The sequence below is a fragment of the Vicugna pacos genome, chromosome 13, assembly GCF_048564905.1.
Source record: "Vicugna pacos chromosome 13, VicPac4, whole genome shotgun sequence".
Classification (NCBI taxonomy): domain Eukaryota; kingdom Metazoa; phylum Chordata; class Mammalia; order Artiodactyla; family Camelidae; genus Vicugna; species Vicugna pacos.
In genome coordinates this window covers 5,756,135-5,777,617 of record NC_132999.1, presented here as the reverse complement: position 1 = coordinate 5,777,617, position 21,483 = coordinate 5,756,135, and the positions used below count along the sequence as shown (strand labels likewise).

The 21,483-nt window shown below is 40.5% G+C and overlaps 1 protein-coding gene and 1 long non-coding RNA gene across 7 annotated transcripts in view; one reads left to right on the top strand and one right to left on the bottom strand.

The window, feature by feature from the left end:
- Window positions 1-8,566, bottom strand: part of TTLL7 (tubulin tyrosine ligase like 7) — a 138,636-nt gene extending 130,070 nt beyond the window's left edge. For 5 of the 6 annotated variants that reach the window (XM_072974105.1, XM_072974107.1, XM_072974108.1 and 2 more), the window contains exon 1: window positions 8,139-8,564. The gene's annotated coding sequence lies outside the window, so the exon portion shown is untranslated. Of the gene's footprint in view, window positions 1-8,138 lie in introns of all 6 variants that reach the window. The other variant, XM_072974109.1, reaches the window with a different exon arrangement.
- A 128-nt stretch (window positions 8,567-8,694) lies between these two features.
- LOC107033672 (uncharacterized) lies at window positions 8,695-17,919 on the top strand. Its single transcript, XR_012079000.1, has 4 exons — window positions 8,695-8,897; window positions 9,828-9,970; window positions 17,376-17,598; window positions 17,691-17,919. It is a non-coding gene; the product is annotated as an uncharacterized lncRNA (long non-coding RNA).
- Window positions 17,920-21,483: the final 3,564 nt, after the last annotated feature.

Genomic DNA, 21,483 nt, shown 5'->3' with positions numbered 1-21,483 from the left:
ATCACAGCCATCCCAACAGATCTCCTTTAAGAAGAACAGTTAGCATTTATTGAGCACATACTACAATCTTTACCTATATCACAGTGCTCTCAAGGCAGACATTAGTCTCATGTTAGAGAAGAAAATAATCAGATCTTTGGAGGTTACTTCCCCCAAAGACACAGAGCTGCACCATGGGCCCATACTGAAGGACATTGTTTAAAAAAAAAAAAGCCCAATAAATCCTATTGAATTGCACTCTAAGGATGTTGAGGACATTTTGCATTACACTATACTGAATCCACTTTAAAAGAAACCACAGTAACTTAACAGCAACAAAAGATCAAATAATCAGATTTAAAAATGGGCAAAGGACTTGAACAGACATCACTCCAAAGATGATATACAAACAGCACATGACAAATGTTCAACATCACTAATCATCAAGGAAATGCAAATCAAAACCACAGTGAGATATCACCTCACACCCACTAAGATGGCTATTATAAATAAATAAACAAACAAGAGTTAGTGAAGGCATGGAAAAATTGGAACACTTGCACACCACTGGTGGGATGATACAGTGATGCCATCACTGTGGGAAACAGTATGGAGGTTCCCCCAAAAGTTAATAGAACTACTATATAAGACCCAGCGATTCAATTTCTGGGTATATATCCAAAAGAATTGAAAGCAGGGTCTTGGAGAGATACTTGCATACCTATGTTCATAGCAGCACTGTTCTCGATAGCAAAGATGTAGAAGCAACCCAATGTACATCAACAGATGAACAGACAAGCAAAAATATGGTAAATACACAGTGGACTATTACTTGGCTTTAAAAATGATGGAAATCCTGCCATATGCTACAACGTGGATGAAACTTTAGTACATTATATTAAATGAAATAAGCCAGTCACAAAAAGACAAACACTGCATGACTCCATTTATATGAAGGTATCTGAACTAGTAAAACTCATAGAAACAGAAAGTAGAATGGTGGTTACCAATGACTTGGGGGAGGGGAAAAGAGTTGTTTAATGGGTATAGGACTTCAGAACTGCAGGATGAGAAAGTTCTGGAGATCTGTTTCACAGCAAAGTGCATGTATTTAACACTACTGAACTATATACACTTAAAAATGGTTAACATGGTAAATTTTACATTATGTGTTTTTTATCACAATAAAAAAATTATATAAAAATCCAAAATATTAACTGGAAGAAAAAGTTGCAGTTGTGGAATGTCTACAAAACATCAGAAATCACCCAAATAATCACATAAATCACAGTATTTTTATGCTACTGGAAGAAAAAGTTACTTTTTTTCTTTCAGAAAACATGGTAATCACTTGCATCTTATCATAATATATATAGTTCTATCAAGGAGAGAAAAATTCTTGGACTACCATTAGATAATTTTACTTGGAGGTCTAAATATCTATGTTCATAGACATTACTGCGTATATTTGTTTAATTCTGTTCCCAGTAAAAGCTACACTTTAGAACTTTCACTTCATCCTATGTTTATTATTCTTATTCCTTAAGAATTCTTTAAAAAAAATTACAGTTTCGAGCACATTTTGGAAGCAAATATGCCATACGATAACTAATCAACCTATTTAACTTGGAATTTTTTAGTCAAGGATGAAAATAGCTCTCAACACATATTATATAGCCAAGATACATTTTAAAAAGAGAAAATGCCTCTTATTCCAAAATAATAGCCCCGTAACATATGTAGCAGTAAATTTTGCCTTCTGCCGGAAATGCTCGTTTGGCACTGATTTTTGACAAGTGAAAAAGCTTTTCCACATGTATTCAGTCCATTTGATTTTAAGACACACTGACCCCTTCCTTTCAAACTTTCCTTAATATTAAGATGTCTGTTTTCCTTTCATCTTTGCAGCTAGTTTCAAAAATAACTAGTTTCAATTTTCCAAAAATAATAGATTGAAATATAATCAAGGGGGAAGCTGGTGTGGACTAAAAGCAGACATCAGAGATTCGGAAAAAGTATTCAATGGATTTGACAAGTTATTTTCCCCTCAAATATCCTAAGAGTAGCAAAACCATAAGAACTATCCAGTAAATAAAGGTCATCCCCTTGTTTGCATGTAACAGTAAATATCAGCATCTGTTGCCAGAATCTGTATCTAAAAGGGGCAGCGGCAGACCAACTTCTAACCCTACTATGATTTTTGCATGCTTTTTGCCTGTTTCTTCCCTCTCTCCCTAGCTCCATTTTTCACATTATTAAAACAGAGGAAATAATATCTGCCAACCTTGAGGATTCTAGACTGAGAGATGCTGAGTAACTAAATATTGTCATCTTGGATGTGATCAAACTCAAGATTAAATGTAAATGCCTCCATCTGGTTTCATGTGAATTAAGTTGATTATAGAAAGTGTTCAATTTCTACCTTTCCTCTCCATAGAGTAGCAAGCACACATTTGTTGGGTAACTGCAGACTGACTGACTCTAAATATAAACTGAGATGTGTGCGAAAATTATTGTCCTGATTTTTCAGCAATCACATGACATATATGAATGCCACATATGATTACAGATTTCATTTATCAAGTACCTTGAAAAAGTAAATTTTAAATCGTAGCAATGACAAAATTACGCATGAAAAAATTCCCATCAAGTGCAATGATTCAAATTAAATCCACAGTTGCTAACTTTTCCAACAAATACTCCACACGTATGACCATTCATGTCACAAAGCCAGTCAAAGCCAGTATTGGAACCACATCAATTAAAGCAGATTTTACGCAAATTTTAAGGGGGGCGGGTCACTTCTCTTACAAAAGAAAGACGGTACTACCTTAAATGAGAGGTACACCTAAGCAGCCCTGAAATTCTAATCCAGCAAAGAGCCCTGAAATAATCTTGAAGCTGCTGCATGGATTACTGCTGATCCGTCATCCAAATGTGCAAATGCTCAACGTACTTTAAAAAGTCAGTTTCACTAGAAATACACTCATGGAGGAGGGAGGGGAATTTTTATAAAAACGAGCTCCTGCCACCTTGTTGAGTCAGATCTGGCACCAGTTCAGACTTTGCCAAGTAGTGGGTAAAAGAGATAGAAATGCTCAAAATAATCTTTTATCAAACATAATGTTCCATTTCACATGGCTAAGTAGAGGAACAAAAATAACACAGAAGTTTGGAAGCTCGGGTGCCACATCACAATTTAGGAAAATCAAACGATGTGGATGATTCAGCACACCTCGTGGACCAAGAATACCACCGATTTCAAAAGGAAGGAGTTCTCAGTCAGCCCCAGGGGAGACCCAGTGACCACTCGACTGCTTAGCTCTAAATTTTCAAAGGAGTCAAAGGGACATAGATCAATTGGTTGCATGAAAGTAAAAAGTGAAAGAAAAAAGAGGAAAATTTATCACTCACCTCCCAGAGCCTAAACCATGCTAACACCTTGGCTTTGTTAATCATGTACTATGGGTAGCAGTGTGTTATCAGGTAAACATCAAATGGGAACTAACACAAATAAGGGCAGTGGAGAATAAATAGGCAAGTCTATTTAAATTTAAGTTTTCAGCTTTAACTGAACCCTAGGGAAACTGTTGGTGAAGCCCTGTTCAACTTTGACAAGTAACGCCTATGAGGAATGGAAACAGAATTACCACTTCCTAAGAGCTTAAGCAAGCTGTTTTAAATAATAGGTCCCAACTAAGCACATGGCAAATTCTGCCCAAAATACTCTGCCTGCCTCAGTGTCCAACTTCCACCAGAAATCATCTGTCAGGTCCTGAACAGGCAGGGCCTACTTCTGGTTTCTAAACTGATGCTTCAGTTTTCATTGTTTCCTTTCAGGTCTTCCCAAACTGATGATACCTTTCAAGTACCAGCCTCTCAGCTCCTTCCTTGTGCCCTCCAGAAAACTTCCTATCCCTGACTCTCCTTCCGTTGCTTCTCAGAGACACTTAATGGCCTCCCTGCCTCAGAGGTTTCCCACTCAAATGCCAAGGAGAGAGAGGGTGGGACCCAAAGGAAAGCCAGGCGAGAGCCTGGGGGAGCAAGTCAGAGGCCTGGCCAATGAACCTGTTCAAGAAGGCAGTGTCATGTGTCCCTGCAACTCTCTCCCTGATGGGGGACTTTCCTCTGGTCAGAGATACCTGGAACGAGGGGAGGGAGCATGGAATGCAGGGAGGGGATGCTGGCCATGTTAGGCATCTCCCAGTGGCCGCTGTTCTCAAAGGCCATCTTTGGTAATGTGCCCAGGGGAGGGGGAGGGAGCGTTCAATGTCCACCACACGCTCCGGGGCTTCTGCTGAGAGATGGAGGGGAGCTGGAATTCCTGCCCTCACCTATGTCCATTCTCTGAATTGCAGTGCAAGAGTGAGTTCATATGCCTTGCATTGCCGGGATCCTGAAGCTGGAGAGCAGGGAACCTGATACAGGAGAGGGTTAGAAGCTGAGGTCTGAAGGAGACAGATATTATGTGGAGGATGGGGCTGGATTCCTAAGAGAAGGGCAGAGGAAAGGAGACGGTTGAGATCCACAAACACAACACTAGGACCAGAAGGTGGTTCTGACTACAAACTCCTGCTCACTCTCTCCACACCTCTTGTTCTCCAACACTATTTACATCTTCTCTCTTCAGTGGCTCCAACTGCCTGCCTTCCTCTCAGTACTCATGATTTGACTAATCTTTCTAATCAAAAGACAAGTTCGCCTGAGACAGTATAATCTGAGGAGCCACAGACAGGAGTGTTATTAATTATCAATATGCAAAGATCCTACACCTAATGTGCAAATACTCCAAAGAGAACATATAGAATCCAGTAGTTTTAACACTTGCACAAAATAGTCAAAGTACTAAGCATCACAAAAAAAATTTATAGCTACATGCGGTGATGGATGGTACCTAGACTTCTGCGGTGATCATTTAGCAACATATACAAATATTGAATCACTATGTTGTACCTGAAACTAATATAATATGTCAATATATCTCAATTTTTTGAAAAATCAAACTAAGAACTCATACCTTTTAACCCAGAAATTTTATTTCTGAGGCTCTACCCTAAGGAACTATTTTCTAAAACATTGAAAAGAACTCATGAACAAAGATGTTCATCACAGTGTTATTATCATCAAAAAATACAGTGACAATGAGGAGTGATTAGGAATTTATGGTACCTCTACCTAATGGAAAATTATGTAGGCATTTTAAATGTTCACTGTCCAATTGTAATTAAGTGAAAATTAATGTTATAAAATTTAAAGTAAAAATATATAAGACTTATATACACCACATGGTGTGCACGGAAAAAAGAATGGAATGAAACAATTCAATATATTAATACTGGTTGTCTTTAGTCAGCAAGATTAGGGTGATTTTTTTTTCCTTTTATAGTCTTAGTTTCCAAATTATAACACTGTAATGGAAGCAGGGAAGCTTTTTAAAAGGCAAACTTCACTGGAAGAGGAGAAATCTTACTTGCATAGAAAACTTTCTGGATTTAGTCCTTTTCGTAATCAATACCCAGAAAATATAACATTTTCTGGAAGAGCACTTGAAGCACAGAATACGGAAAATGTGAGCAAGATCAGGCAAAGAGAAACTTGGTTTGCTCAGTGATCCACACTAGTTATCTATGGTTACCAGATAAGAAGCAGATTTCACTGCCTGAAATGCAAGGTCCTTCATAATTTGTCACCATGTATTCAAACAGTATATGACCACTTCTCAGCTGAACTTCTTCATCAGGCTTTCACTTTACGTTTGGAAACCTTCCCGTCTCTCAGAGGGTGATTTAATTCACTTCCATCCATGAAGACTTTCCTGATCCTCTTATGCTCCCAGTTGTTACTATTTCTCCTTCTTAAGGTGTTGATGTGGCACTTAAGTCTGCACCACCTTTAATGATATTAAGCCAATTCTATTTTGTTAATTACTCGTATGTAAATAAATATCTCCCTAGCTAGACTTTTAATTTCCTTGAAATCAAGAATTTAGATGGTCTGCAGACAATAGTCATTTGACAAACGCATACATACAGAGAGAGAAAGAAACAGAGAGAGAATACAGCTCCAAAGCCAGGTTCGTATTATCCATATTCTGTGATGTTATCTAAATAAAATGTGTTGCCTCTGTTTTAAAATGTTCCTGCTGACCCTCCATCACTAGGATATGCACTCTTCTTTCTTTTTAATAGTAGTGGGATTGTAATTTTGCTAATTCATTCGTACGAATTCTGCTGTCCTTTTTGAGATTAAACAGATTGGACCACAAGATGCCTCACTGAGGTTCAAACTGAAGACTTGTCTCAGGACCCTACCTCTCTTAATAGTCTTGTCTGAACAACAAATGTAAAATTTGTGCCTCCATTTTATGACTTTAGTCTATCAACATCTTCATTAACTTAAAAAAAAAGAATTCTCCAATGCAAATGGTTCACTACTCTGGAAGTGATGGACTAAGATGATTATGTTTCTATCTGCCATCATATACTGTTCCAGTACTTGGAGATAATGAGGATTTGTACTATAGCAACCTGCCTCCTGAGCCATCAATAAGAGCTGCACATCTTAAGAGAAAATACATAAATCATAAATGAAAGCAAATCAAATGGCCAAGCAAGAAACAAAGAAATACCTAGCATCCATTATTTTTGCATAAAGAGCACACAAAAGTCAATGTAACTGTTGACTCTGAAGGGCAGGGTAAAAACAAATCAATACACTTTCCCATTATACAGAACTACACTTTGCTGCAACACACACAATTTTTCTAAGAGTCAGTGCTTGTCCAGATTCCACCACTTGCTGGCTGTGTAATCTTGAACCTTCTCTGTATTTCAGTTCCTTCATCTATAAAATGGAGTAATCACCTGCTATGCCAAATCACAGAGCCGTAATGAATCAAAAAACATTATCAGCCAGAGTTTATCTGTCACCCTATCATGAGGTGACACACCCTATAAAAACAGCTCAGTCACACACCCCACGAACTAAGAAACTGTTCTTACTGCAAATGTTTCCCTAAAGTTAAAAAAATTTCCAGATTTCCTTTACTTTCTTAAAAGATTTCTCCAACACTCAAGCATCTGCCATCTATCACTGCCAAAAATGTGTTGAACCTCTCCTTCTATGACCTCGCTGTCCTCTGCAGTGTTGTCCAGAGATTATTTTTTGGCATATGCTTTCTAAGAAAACAGGGTTTGTTTGTTTTTTTTTTTTCACATAATTCAAAGACTACTCCTACTTTTATATTAACAGAACAAAAATTCCATATACAGGAAGTTTACAGGTTGTTGTTTGAAATTAGCTCTGTGAAAGTTAATTCTATGTTTAATATGTAGTAGATGACATATATGTACACACAACTTGGACACACAGCTCCTTAATCCAGAGGAAGGTCCATGGGCTTTGGGGTCAGGGGGACTTGGATCTAAATCCCTGTTCTGTGACCTTGAGCAGGTAATTTAACTTCCTGCTTTTCAATTTTCTCATTTGGTTTTGAGTTGTTGTCATGATTTAACGAAATAACATATACAAAAGTGAAGCCTGGGCTCTGAAAGTATTATATCCTACCTCCTTTTAAATCTTTTCCTACTATGCCAAGACCAATCAAACCCACTCTGAATACAGCTTGCATACAGCATCTTTCTCAGACATTAGCGGGGAATGCAACGCGATGTAAAATCCAGGGGACGGTGGCACGAATGATGCATTCAAAGGAGCAAACAGTAGAGAAAGTGACAGGTACAGCAAAGGGCCCTAGATCTCACTCGCATGTGCGAAAAAGACACAGATCTGACTCGCTGGCGGCTGCACCGCACACTCCGGGAGGTTTGTACCGCGATGTGGGGAAAGGGCGGAATCACAGAACACGCCAGCCGGGAGCCACCTGGCTCACCCCACCCGACCCCACCCGCCCGGGTCGCTCATCTGGAACCTAGCAGCAGAGGTGAGAGCCCAGCAACTGCCCTCGCCCCCTCTCCCTCCCCCATCCTGTGCGAATCCCTCAGGGCACGAATGGTGCTGAATCATTAGCACCAACAGCAGCAGCTCCCCGCGCCCCTGCTGCTCCCGCGGGCGCCGGCGTCCCTAGGGCAGCGGCCGAGACCTCGGGGGCGTGGGGACAGGGCAAGGGGGTCTGGGAGGATCGGGCAGCAGGTACTCACCGGGGCGAGGACAGCCCCGCCCGGGTCCTCGCCTGCCCGCGGCGAGCGGTCCCTCCGCGCCGCCCGCGCTTCCGCGCTTCCGCGCTTCCCCGCCTCCCGCGGCCGCCACCCCGGGCCCGGCCGCCTGCGCCGCTGCTCCGGGGCTCCCCTCCGCCCGCCCACCACCCGCGGCTGCCGCAGCTCGGGGCGCCGGCGCTCGACCCGGAGCAGCTGGAGCAGCTGTCGCCGCCGAAGGGGGTGGCGGCGACCGACGGGCCAGACCATTCGCGGGCGGCGACCGGGGGTGCGCGGCTTGCGGAGCCGCGCGGGAGCGAGGACGCCGGGGACCGGCGACGGTTGGGAGGAGCCAAGGGCCGGGGTCCCCTCCGCGCCCCACCTCCCCACCCCCGCGCCGGGGGGCCTGGTCGGGGTGGCAGGGACCAGCCGGGAGGGGCCGCTTTTCCTGGCTGATCACGAGACAGCGCTTTAGCTCTTCTGCGCCCCCCTCCGGGTTTGCCTTGGTCCCGCTCCGGGCTCCTTCAGAACCCGGCAAACAGAGGACCTAGCAACGCGGGCGCCTGGGCGGTGTCCCCTCCGCAGGAGACGCGAAAGGGCGCTGGCCGGAGCCCTGCCTTCGCGCGCCTCCCGCCCGGCGCGGGCCCGGGGGCGCCGGCCCGGCTCAGGGCTCACGGCCGACGTCGCACCACCGAGCCGAGCGGGTCCTTGAAGGGACTCTTCAGACCTTTTATCCAAGCATCTCTGTGCAGCAAAGGAAGAAGGGTATTTATCCAAGGCCAGCTTGAAAGTTAGCAAATGAAATCAAGGGGGACCCCCGTCCTGTAGGCGCTTTGTAGATTCTGGCGAGTGAGGGACGGTTGGGAATCACAGAGTTATTGCTCCTCAAAGGTTGAACCACAGCAGTTGGAAAATGTAGGTTTAGGAAACGGTTTTAACATACAGATCTGTAAAGCATGCTTACAGAAATTCAAGGCTATTTCGGGTTCATTGTTCGCTATTTTACAGGTTAGTGTCTTGGGAATGGGGTGGGAAGCATGTCCTCACGTGGAATGAACTTTATAAAACTGGAAAAAGCCGCCCCACACGTGACGTCCCGTAGACTTTTGTGAAAGTACTTTTGTGGGCCCTGCGCCTGTCACAACCAGGCTTACACAGGTTCGTTTCAGACCATGATGGAGATCTAGACAAGTGTATTGCTTTCCTTATCGAAAGAAAAAGAAAAAGTTGGCAACTACCTATAAAATAAGATTTAAGGGAGCCCAAGAAAAGGTCCTCCAAATGCCTCCCAAACAGTATAAAATTGCACAGTTAAAAGCCATTTTCTCTGGGTTAAGGTTTTGTTCTCTTTTGAGTGAACTAACATGATTTTGTTAACATAAACTGAGTGCCTGCTGTGGACCATACACTGGACGGAGAGTGTTTCCAGTTCTATTCCTTCATTTATTCTTTGAAAAACTCCTGTGAAAATGGAAATGTTGTTGCTGTTTTTTAAAAAAGACAAACTGGGCTCAACGGGTTTGTTGTGCTGGGTTCACATGTCATAGACTGAGTGGCAGAGGAAGCATTGCAATCTGGAGATTTTGACGAGTGCCTTTCCACTTCAGTGCCTCTGGGAAACACAGGCTAGGTCTTACCACATCCATGACTGGCACTTGAACGTGAGTTTGTTTATCCTTCCTCTATGAAAACTAGGTTTCATAGTGGAGAAGAGGACACTTCAGCATCTAAGGCGGACCTGAGGTTAGGAATAGAGAGCAGAGAGAAGAGGTTGGACTTCATCCAGAGCCAGCCTGGAAACATCCATTTCCAACGTGCGCGAACGCAGGCCCGCGAAGGTGAGGAGGAATTCTTCATTATCTTTTTGTTTTTACATGATTACTTACACTGCATAGCACTTAACACGTCACCTAAACAATTACTACTCTGTTACACTTTACACTCATTCTTCCAGTCCCAGGAAGGAGCAAGAGTTTTTAAATGGGCCTGATGGGCCTTATACCCCTTACCAGAATTTTTAAAAGTTAACAGGGCATTAACAACGTTCACATCACCCTAAGGAAGCCTTTCGAGAAGTAAGGAGTGAAACTGAAGTATGTTGCACCATTGTTACTATGTTAACTTTTAGTATGGATGTTCGTTCCTCAGTCCCTGCACAACAGAAATCCCCAGAGCCCCGTGTTGCTGAGAAGCAGGGCACTCGGTCTCCAGTGGAGTCAGGGAGCTGTGACTCGGCCAGGATGGCCGCTGCCTCAGAAATGTGTGGTTCTTCTCTCCATGTGCAGTTATTTCACTTTCAAAGGAGACAATAAAGGGACAGAATTGGAGTAGATGAGATGCCTTTTGAATTCAAATTCTCTGTCTAGTTGACAGGCATATAAGAAAGGAGGCTGAGGTCTTCCGTGGTCCACCTGAGACCAAACTGGGATTTAGAACTGCATCAGTTATAAACCTGATAGGCTGGCCATCTATTTGTATACATTGACATTCTTGGAGCCTGTGTTTCTGAGTCAAAAAGGAAGGGAAATTTTGTGCCAGTAGCCTTGAGAAACTGTCAAAAGGAATCGAGGGAGTGGTGCAGTGTCTGCGTTCCCTGCTCTCCCACAGAGTCTTTGAAAGGTTTTGAGCCCCTTGGGGAAAGAAGTTAGGGCCAGAAACTGAGGACTCATTTTCGCAAATGACCACAGGATTTCAGGTTTAAGAAGTATTACTTTGGGCTTTGATGACAAAGTACAGCTCTGAGCTGGAGAGAGGGTCCTTCTCTCACCCAGTCTGCCACAGACCTCCGTGCGCCTCGTCACGGAGTAAGGAAGGGCTCTGCCCAGAGAAGGCATATTCTCATAAAGAACACTGGTGCCCAATAGAGGGTCAAGGTAACTTGAACAAGGAGAACAAGGCAGTAGAACACAAGTGGAGTTGTTCCTGAGTCTCTGGGAGACATAACCGAAGATTTCCTGTCCTAAATGATGGAGCCTGGGTGGAGGAAATGATTGTTAAACTTAAGATGATTGTTAAAACTTATTTACCCAGTGATATTAAGGTGAATTCATCTGCATTCACAAACTAGCATCACTTGGGGACATTCAAATGATATCACATTTTAAATGATATTGATAAGAAGAAAGTTGGAGGGAAAAAAACACTTAGTACTTTTGATAAAACTACAGTGTGAGCCAAACCATGTTGAACCTTGATTCAAGAATAGTAAGTACTACTGTGTGTTGGCCCCACACTAAGGTGTATGGTGACATTAACCATGCAAGTTACTCTTACTGAGGAGAGTATTTAATAGTGTTATTTCTGTTCATTTGCTTTTACCTAACACTTCTTAAATCATTAGTATTTTTAAGGTAAATACTATCTTCATGTGAAGTACTATTTTTATCTTCATTTTCTTAGATGAAGATACTTAACAGTTAATTTGTCAAAGGTAACACAGCTAGAAAGAAGCAAAGCCAGGTTTTAAACTCAAGTCAATACTTGACATGCCTCTTTTGCTCCCTCCTGTTACACAGAAAGGAACTTGCATATTGCAAATCTATTTTCTATTTGTTTTTTTAAATCTATTTTTAACTCGCAATTTTAAAAGGAAATGAATCATTTCTTACAAAGAGGATTTAAATGATAGTTCTCTGAATGGAAACACGGAGTACCCGCTTCTATGGGATGTTTCAGTGGAACATTGGGTAACTGTCAGGTTTCGGTGCTCAGACAAGAAACCAGAAACAAGAAGTGATCATTGCAGCAGGGACTTGGCCAGGGATTTCTACACTTCTGCTATAGGTTCTGATTGTAGTAATGCTTAGGTAAGACCCTGGCATCTGTATTCTGATGGAGCACCATAGGTGATTCTAATGCACAGCCAAGTCTGACCAGTACTTCAGAGCAAGAACAAGGTGGAGGCGCTCACAAAACATCCAGTATCAGATGTACCCCTTAACCCCATCAATTATTGAGAAGGAAATAGGACACTGGCATTCAAAACCTATGATACATAATTCCACATTTATTGTATAGAAATGTAATTATTAAATCGTTTAGAGCCTTTTTCAGTATTGTTTTGATCATTCTGAAAATTCTTCAGAAACCTTAGGTTGAAGATTACACTCATTCACAACTACTGTTATATATAGATACTTGGAACTTAAGGCTTTTTTCAATTATTTAATGCAATTATCATATGGTATTTTATGTGAGAAAAGAAGAGTCTAATTAGAGCAGCATTAAACTTATGTATTAATTTCTGGAGAATTGGCATATTTGTAACAATAAATCATTCCATCCAAGATTTTCCATTTGTTTATATTTTGTCTTTCATTTCCCAAGAATATTTTTATAGTTTTGCTCATACATGTTGGCACCTTTCTTACTAAGTTTAAACCAAATTATTTTCTAGCACTTGTCTTTTGAATGAAATATCCTTCCCATTTACTTTTTTAAGTGCTTTTGCCTAAATAGAGAGGGATTGGTTACTGTATAATTTATTCTGTATTCAACACATCAAATTCTCTTACTAATTGTTTTTTCTTGAAAGTCTTTTGGGTTTCCTAAAAAATCAGTCATATTATCAGCACCAGGAACTTTATCTCCTTTTCCATTATCTGTGCCAGTTATTTTACTTACATTTGCTAGAATCACCAGTACGAGTGGTTACAGTGATGCCTCTCTGATGTCTGATGTTAATGAAAGTTTTATTTTCTGCCATTTAAGAGAGTGTTTATTAGTGTGCTTTTCTTTAATATATAAGTAACTTCCTTCTGTTCCTATTTTGCTTCACGTTTCCCTTGGAATTGGTTGCTTGACCTTTATCTGATGTCTTTTCACCACCTATTGATAATGGCTGGAGTGTTTTCCCGTTAACTTTTAATGTAATCAATATGTAGATAGGCTTCCTGGAATTGAACTGCCTTTCATTCCTCAGATAAAGCCTGTTTGGTCATAGTGTATTACTCATTCGATTCATTCCTCTGCTATATTCTCTAATATATTATTTAAACATTTGGTATTTATAGTCATAGATGCACTTTTATTCATTGTTGTTGCTTTCCTGCTTTGGCTTTGGTATTGGAGGCATTCTGGCTCCAAAAAATTAACTGGAGAACTTTCAACCCAAGACCCACAATAGTTTAAATAATATTGGAATTATCTATTCCTTAATGGTCAGATTAAAAATTCAGCTGTGAATCCATCTGCCTGCTGCCGTTTTCAACAGGAGATCATTTATCACTTTTCAAATCTCTTCTACAATAATTGGTCTCTTCAAGTTTTTACTTGTCTCTTTTATGATAATGTATATTTTCCTAGGAAAGTGTTCATTTCTTCTAGGTTTTATTTTTTTTAATACTATTCTAGAATCACAGTTACAATTTACTTGGAATTCTTCTAAGTTCACCCCTGCTTTCACATTATTAATTTGTGTATTTTTTATTGTGCTCTCTTTTCCTTATCAGACACACATGGTGTTTACCTATTTCATCAGTCTTTTGGAAGAATCAATGTTTGAATTTATTTTTCTTTTCTGCTATTTTATCCATTTTAATAATTTCAGCTTTTAACAGTATTAATTCTTTCTCCAAACTTTCTTTTGTTTTGTTTTTGTTGATGTTCTGACTTGGATTCATTAAGATAAGTACTTAATTCCTTTATTTTTAACCTTTCTGCTTCCATAGTCAAGGGCAACACATTTTCCTCTGAGTTCAGTTTTGCGTTCCCCATTGTTGTCGTATAAAGTGTGTGGTTTTCCATTGCTTCTAGGCATTTTCATATTGTCTTTTTTATAGTCTGAATATCTGTATCCCTTCCTAAATTCATATGTTGAAATCCTAACCCCCAAAGATGACAATGTTAAGAGGTGGAGCCTTTGGAAGATGCTTAAGTTCTGAGGGTGGATCCCTCATGAGTGGAGATTAGTGCTTTTATAAAAGGTGTTCCAGAGGACCCCTGAGCCCCTTCTACCATGTGAGGACACAGTGAGAAAACACATCTGCTATGAACCAGGAAGAGAACCCCCACCAGAAGTTCCTCTTGATATTAAACCTTCAGCTTCCAGAACTGTGAGAAATAAATTTCTGCTGTTTATAAGCCACCCAATCTGGGATATTTTGTAGTAACAGACCAGAGGGACTGAAACACTTCTTTAATTTTTTCTTTCATGCCAGACTTAACTCATTGCATATTTTTTAGTTTCCAATTAACGTTATAGGACTGTGATGAGAGAATATAACCTGTAAGCTCTCTACTTTGAATTTATTACTGTTTTCTTTTTGGTTGAGAACACGATTCATTTTTATAAAAGTTCTACAGAAACATGTTTATATATATCCTATTCAAGACAGAAACTGTTCTATATTAATATAGTAAATCAAGTTTATAAATTGCATTATTCATTTCCTCTATGTCCTCTCCATGGCTTTTTTTTTGGGGGGGGTGGTCTATTAAATTATTCCAGTTCTGGGAGATATACTGAAAAACTCAGTACAATTGCATTGTTGTCATGTTCTTTCATTTCTTCAATAAAAATAAAATGTCCCTTGTAGTCCTAAAAGTTTTATTTGTGTAGTTTCTTATTTTGCTAAAAATAGTGTATCTGATCAATAACGTCTGTCCTTATCCTGTTTAGTGCTTTTAACCTTCCATTCCACTTTGTCTGCTGTTAATATTGCCTCTCTTGATGTCTCTCTGTGCATTTCCATTGCTTCATTTGGTGTGGTTTTGGTTTCTATGGTTCTTTTATTTTCAAATCTCTTTTATTACTGTATTTTAAGTATGTATTTTGCAAAGAGCAAAAATCTGCTCTTTTTTTAAGAAACTAAATCTAACAAACTTGTTTAAAAAAGCGAATTTGAGTCCAGTCACATTTTATGTGATGCCTGCTATGCACCACTTTATTCTTTCCATATTATTTTTCGCTTATTTATCAAACCATGTTATCCCCCCTTTACTTTCTTTATGCTGGCCTATCAGATCAAGTTTTATTCATTCCTCTTTCCCCTTGTTTATTTGTATGTTCTACTGTTTTTTAATTTTTTTTCATAAAAGGTTCTCTTCCCTTCTCTTGTTCTCATAGGCAGACTGTATTACTGGACTGGTGATGGTACATCAGATGGTATGTGAGAGCAAGACACGATTTTCCTTACAGGATTCTATATTTCCTCTTTTCCTTTCCGATATATCTTTTCGAGTACTTTCACTTTCTTGCTCTTTCCACGTTCTTTCTCTCCCACCCTCCAGTTCTGCTTCTCTCATCATCTTTTTCCATCTTGAGATTTCTATTGGTCTGTGTCTTGTTTGGTTAAAATCTTTTCTTATAGATTTGTCCCTGATGAAGTACATACATAGTAAACTCTTTCTTGTGTATCTTCAACTAATCTTCCTTTCATGCTGAGCGGTGAATCCTGTCTTGTCCAGGTACTGAGTTCCTTGGTTGTAATCCTATTATGAGAGTGATCAACAGTTACTAGTCATTCTTGTTTCTAGCTTCCATTGTTACAAATAAGACACCTGATTTTTTTTTTTTTTGGTAGATAATTCATTCATAAGTGCTTGGAAACTTGTGAGGTTTTTTTTTCCTCATATCCTTTGCATTGAGGAATTTTATCAGACTTAGGTCCTAAAGTAGGGAAATTTTTATTCTGATTATTTTTAATTAGTGCCTTGCCTCCATTTGTTCTTTCTTCTCCCTTTGAGATTCCATACATGTTAAGTCAGTTGGGACTGACTTCCTTTTCATTCTGTAGTTCACCTTGCTTTGCTTTATGCTTTGAGATATTTCTTAGCACTTGTTTTTCAGAACCACTGATTCAGCTTTCACTAAAGACTATCCTCTCCTTAAATCCTTCTCCTGAATTTTTTATTTCGGAAGCTGTGTTTTCAATTCCAGGAAGAATTTTTTATACTGATCTTGAATGTCAATTCAAGATGTCATCTCTGTCCGCAGTGCTCCATCAGAGGTGTGTCTGTCCTGATGACTGCTCTCCTCTCAGCTATTGTATGGGTCATTTTTCTATGTCAACTCATTGGAGCTCAGACGCTAAATGCCTGGAGTCTCACAGACCGTGGAAGATGAAGCTATGTCTATATATAGGGACCTGTGACTTAAAGAAGAGGCTGCCAGTCCCTGCTGCCTGTCTTGAAGGAAGTCCCTACCCTGCTCTCAGGTCCCCAGGTCCTCCCACAGCCTGAGGACCAGGGAGACCCAGGCTTCCTGCACGGCTTTTTCTTGGCTTTGTGAGGGTAAGAAGATCTGAGCCAACATTATCTTCTCTCTGGAGATTTACAGATCTCTGACCTCCCGGCATTTCCCAACATCCCCTGAAGCTGCTACTGCTCATCCCATAAAGGAGGAAGCACCAGACTAGTTTCCGTCCCCTGGAACCCCAGAGACTGAGACTTCAGTTCTACCCAGCTTCCCATGGAAGCCAGCAGCCATCAGGCTCCTGAAAGTCAGAGAGCCCAGAGCAGTGGGTGACGGGAAAGGGAACTGTGTTCATGTCAACATACAATCAGAACCTCCCTTATCCCTAACTATGTTTTTCTATAACTCATATTAACTTTTACTTAAGTCTCTCACTCCATCAGAAACAAATTTCATCTCTATCAATTCAAGATCTGCCCCTATTTTCCCTGGAACTGGATCATGGTTCTGGAGTTCTTACATGGTGCTGGGATATTGGGACAGGAGAAGTAGGCATTTGATCTGAGTCATCTGTCCCTTTTGCAGACTCCACCTGTGTAGAGCCAGACTGTCTGTGTTAGTTATCATTACATGTTCTAACTCCTATTTCATGCTGTAAAAAGGATACACAAAGGGCAATGAACCTAGGGTTCTTGGCTGAGCCCAGGCAGTGCATGCTTTGAAGCTCAGTTAGGGCTTGTCTACAAGAAAAATGTCTGCCAAGAATATATCTGAATGAGGGACTGAGGAGTGTCCTAGTTTAAAAAAAAAAAAATCATCCTAAGGCAAAAAAAAAAAAAAATCAGGCACATAAACGTGTTTCAATAACCATGTCTCTGTGCCAGAATTTGGGTGCAGCTTGGTATCTTATGCTCACATTGTACTCCAGCCCAGCTCTCAAGTTCAAGGCTGGGAGAAATAAAGGCTTGAGAAAAACTGTTTTCCTGAAGACTCAGTAAGACATTGAAAGCACAAAACAGTAATAATTGGGATCTCCATGACAAAAATGGGTGGGAGCCGTTTTGTTGAATTTTGAGCCTCTTACTGCTTTTCTGTTTCTCTAATTTCAGTTTTGGCCATTTTGAGGGCAGTAATGGCATCAGCAATACCAGCAAACTGGGGAAAAGCTGCACCACAGACAGCGACAGACACAGGCTTTTTGGAACCTCAAACAGAGCGGAAGGAAAATGGCAGATGCTCTAAGACAACCGGGCATCCTAAGTTCTTGGGCAACTCTTCACCAGCCCTGTCTTTCTCTCTGAGATAACAGGAATGCACTGCGTAAAACTCAAGGTACCTTACAAGAAGACCGAAATCCTAGAAAAGATGGGGAAAGAAAACAGGAATACTAATTGTAGTTAATGTATCTCAATTTTTACCCACAGCTGCTGAAGTTTGAGGAAACACAGTTTTATAATCAAAGCTTGATGGAGAAAGAAACTGAGTCATGTGACCATTTGCCAAAATAACATAAGAAATCAAAGATGGATCAAAGGACTAAAGTCTAGTTCATGTAGCTTATAACCCATACTGCCATCCCTCTTTCACTCAAGGAAGGAATGATTCAAAGTAAATCACAACAAAGTGGATAAAAAATTAAAACCCTCAACTATGGGTCCTACTGATTATGGCTCGATGATTTTACATTTGGATTTGGGAGATTACAAATTTGTCAGGTCTTCAAGCAAAGAGAGTCATCTTCAGGCTTGGGCAAGATTTCCCAACACCAGTGAAATGTTTTGAAGAAGGAACATGGTCCTTCCTAACCAGTGCAGACCTACTTCTTCACTCTGTCAAGGATGTGGCTTAAGGCTTTCTGTTTGCTGCTCCCAGTGACAGATGCCTTTCTTCTTATAATTGTAATTTGCACATCTGATTATTTAAGAGCAAGACTATAATCGGAGGGTGGGAAGGGATGGGATTTCAAAATTGTAGAATAGATAAACAAGATTATACTTTATAGCACAGGGAAATATACACAAGATCTTATGGTAGCTCACAGAGGAAAAAATGTGACAGTGAATATATATATGTTCATGTATAACTGAAAAATTGTGCTCTACCCTGGAATTTGACACAACATTGTAAAATGGTTATCAATCAATAAAAAATGTTAAAAAAAAAGAGTAAGACTATAACATTCCTGGTTGATAACTCTAGTAAATCAATCTGTTAATAACAGGATTTCAGTCTATCAAGTTTATTTCCAGAACAAAATTATAAATAATTCAACCTAAGTAATTCAGAGACGCTACGAGTCTGGTAGATTATTATGGTAAGACAGCTAATGGTAATATATTTTAACTGAACTTTCAGTAAGTCAGATACACTGTACTAAGTGCTTCATTTAATCTTCATTTAAATTCATAAAGAGACCATATTACTCCGTATTATCTTATAGATAAAGAAACTGAAAAGTTAAAGGTATGAAATAACTTGCACAGTAATACAAAACTAGAAGTTGCCAAAGTGGGACTTAAATACAGGTTTGACTAAAGCTAGCTCCTTCTTTTTTTTTTTTTTAAGAGTACAGTTCAATGACATCAAGTACTTTTACATTGTTGTGCAACTGTCACCACCATCACCTCCAGAACACTCTTTGTCTTGCAGAACTCACTCTGCCCCCATTAAACAATGACTCCCCATGCCTGCCTTCTCAGCCCCAGAAAATTGGCATTCTACTTCTGTCTTGATGAATTTGACTACTCCAGTTACCTCAGAGAGAGGACTCATACAGTATTTATCCTTTTGTGACACTCAGCACCTTGTTTTCAAGGTTCGTCCATGTTATTAGCAGAATCTGCATTTTAACAATGTCCTGAGTCTGTATGTTGAAGGCTGGAAAGTCCTGGTCTACTAGATGACTGGGCTGGGATGGGAGAGGGGAGGAGGTCCAGAAGGATCGGCCTGCAGGGACTCAGGCTCTCCCCTCTCCTCCTAAAGCCACCTTCTTCACTCATCTCCATAGTCCCCCCATGTGTGAGAGCAGTCATGGATTCCTGAGGTCAACCACGCTGTAAAGCTAGCTCTTTCTGATTCCTCAGCTCCCAGCTGTGCTGCTCCGCTCTGCTACCTCGCTGAGGAACAGAGGCTCCTATACTCCACCCCACTTGTGGACCCAAGTATCCCAGACACAGAATATCTTATCAGGCCAGTTCTTCAGAAAAAAGCCATTCCATCTGCCAAGCAAACAATACAAAATTAAACTGGCAAACCATTTGGCCCGTTCTCAGATTCCAAGAAGAGTAATTTCCTTAGAAGCACAAGGAATGAAAAGCTGACTATAAATAATTCTGTCAAATGTACTTCTGCACTGCCTCTGACCTTGCCCTTTTGCCTTAAGTCACTGCCAAGACTACTAGATCCACAATATTTTCAGAATATAGAGCATAATTACTAAAATACATCTAATTATATAAAGATTTTAAAATCAAAAATATTAGACAGAACATTTGTCTTCCAAAGGCTGGGCTCTTTTCCCTAAAGTATCCCGTAATTAATCCACATGATTCCACATTCTCAGTGAGTCAAAATAATTTCCTTAGTATTACTGTTTACTCTTCCCATATAACTCACTGTCAAAACAAGACAGATTAGTATTTTACATACACATTATTATCTAAACATTCAAGAAAAAAATTGAGAACATGGAGGGAAGCAAAGCCAGAATCAAATATATCACAAAATTAATAATTTAATTAATTTAAAAATTCCTTATTTGTGCTCACTTGCCCATAATTCCAACAAGAACATTGCCTTGCATATAACAAATATCTAGTAAATACTTATTGAACAAATGAATAAAATCTTGATTATGAAAGATTGAAATCAGTAAATCAGCAGCACCTATAGGCATAGTAGGAAATTGTTTTTCTTGCCTGTCCAGAGTCCATTCACCCTACTCCAGTGTTATAACACCTATTCTAGTACATTCCTGTCTTCCATTTGTATAACCATGGTGTCTTCCTAAAACTAAGAGAAAAGCACGAGGACCAAAATGGCAAATCAGAGATTCTCCCAAGACCAAATCTTCAGAACCTAAGACAATTGGAATTTGTTCCTTCCTGTAAAGGTACCCTACCAAGAGAGTAAAGTAGTCCTTATTGCTGGATCCTTGGAATTGCCCTGGTTCTTGTCTAATTTGAGCTTGGCTCTTTACCTTACCTGTGGGTTTCATTAATTACTTAATATCAGTATAATAAGATGTCTCTTCTGCTTTAATTAAGCAGAATTAATTTCTGTAACTTAAAACTGCAGAACACAATACTCAGCTTCCACTTAAGATACACAAAGGTGCAAAGACTACCGTATTAAACCTAAAAGTGGGGGTGGGGGGAGTAGTTAATCTACAAAAGCGATAACTTCCCTTGAGCATTTCAGAGAGCTGAGATCACAAGGCAAGTGAGTAATCTGAATTCTTATGAGACAAAATCCTTCAAGGAGAGATGGAACACATGCACCTTTTGACCTATGGCAGAGTAGGGGGAAAACTGGGGGCCATCTTACAAATGGGTTGGGAAAAAACAGCTAAAATTAGGGGGAAAATACTAAAGACACATGTGGGCTGGTACATCAGTTTGGGATAACTGAACATCTGGAAACAAGGGGAGAATTATTTACCTTTTTCTCACAGGCTTCCACAGGATACTCACAAAAAGATTGGGGACCAGGCAGGAAATTTGAGAAAGTCACCTCATCAAAGTGAGTATGAGGAAGAAATGGATGGCTGTTAAGTAATGGGCACAAGGCTTTACTTGCTCCCCCCTTTTCTTTTCTCCTGGTAAGCAAAACTCAAACTGCCCTGGAGAGGGGCAGCCAACACTCTTGCCTACAGAAAGCGCAGGCGAAGACCATTCACATCTAAGGAAGAAGTAGAAGCAAATTCCACCTGCTTCTGGCGGAGAGGCAAGACGCCGTCATGGATCTTGACTCCTGCCCGGGCTCTGCTGCCACCAGGGGAGACACTTCTGCACAAAAGCGATCCCCAATACAAGACAGAGTTTGCTTGCCATTGACAGGATGTGGAGACAAAATAAGAAAGCTCCAGCTGACTCCAGTTCCCACTGCCTCCCTCCCCACACCCCCTTCCCGCCTCCAGCATCAGCCAAACTTGGGGTGACCCCAGCCTGAAGTGAAGGCTGCTCTTCTTAAGGGCCCTGGTACCCCCCACCACCACCC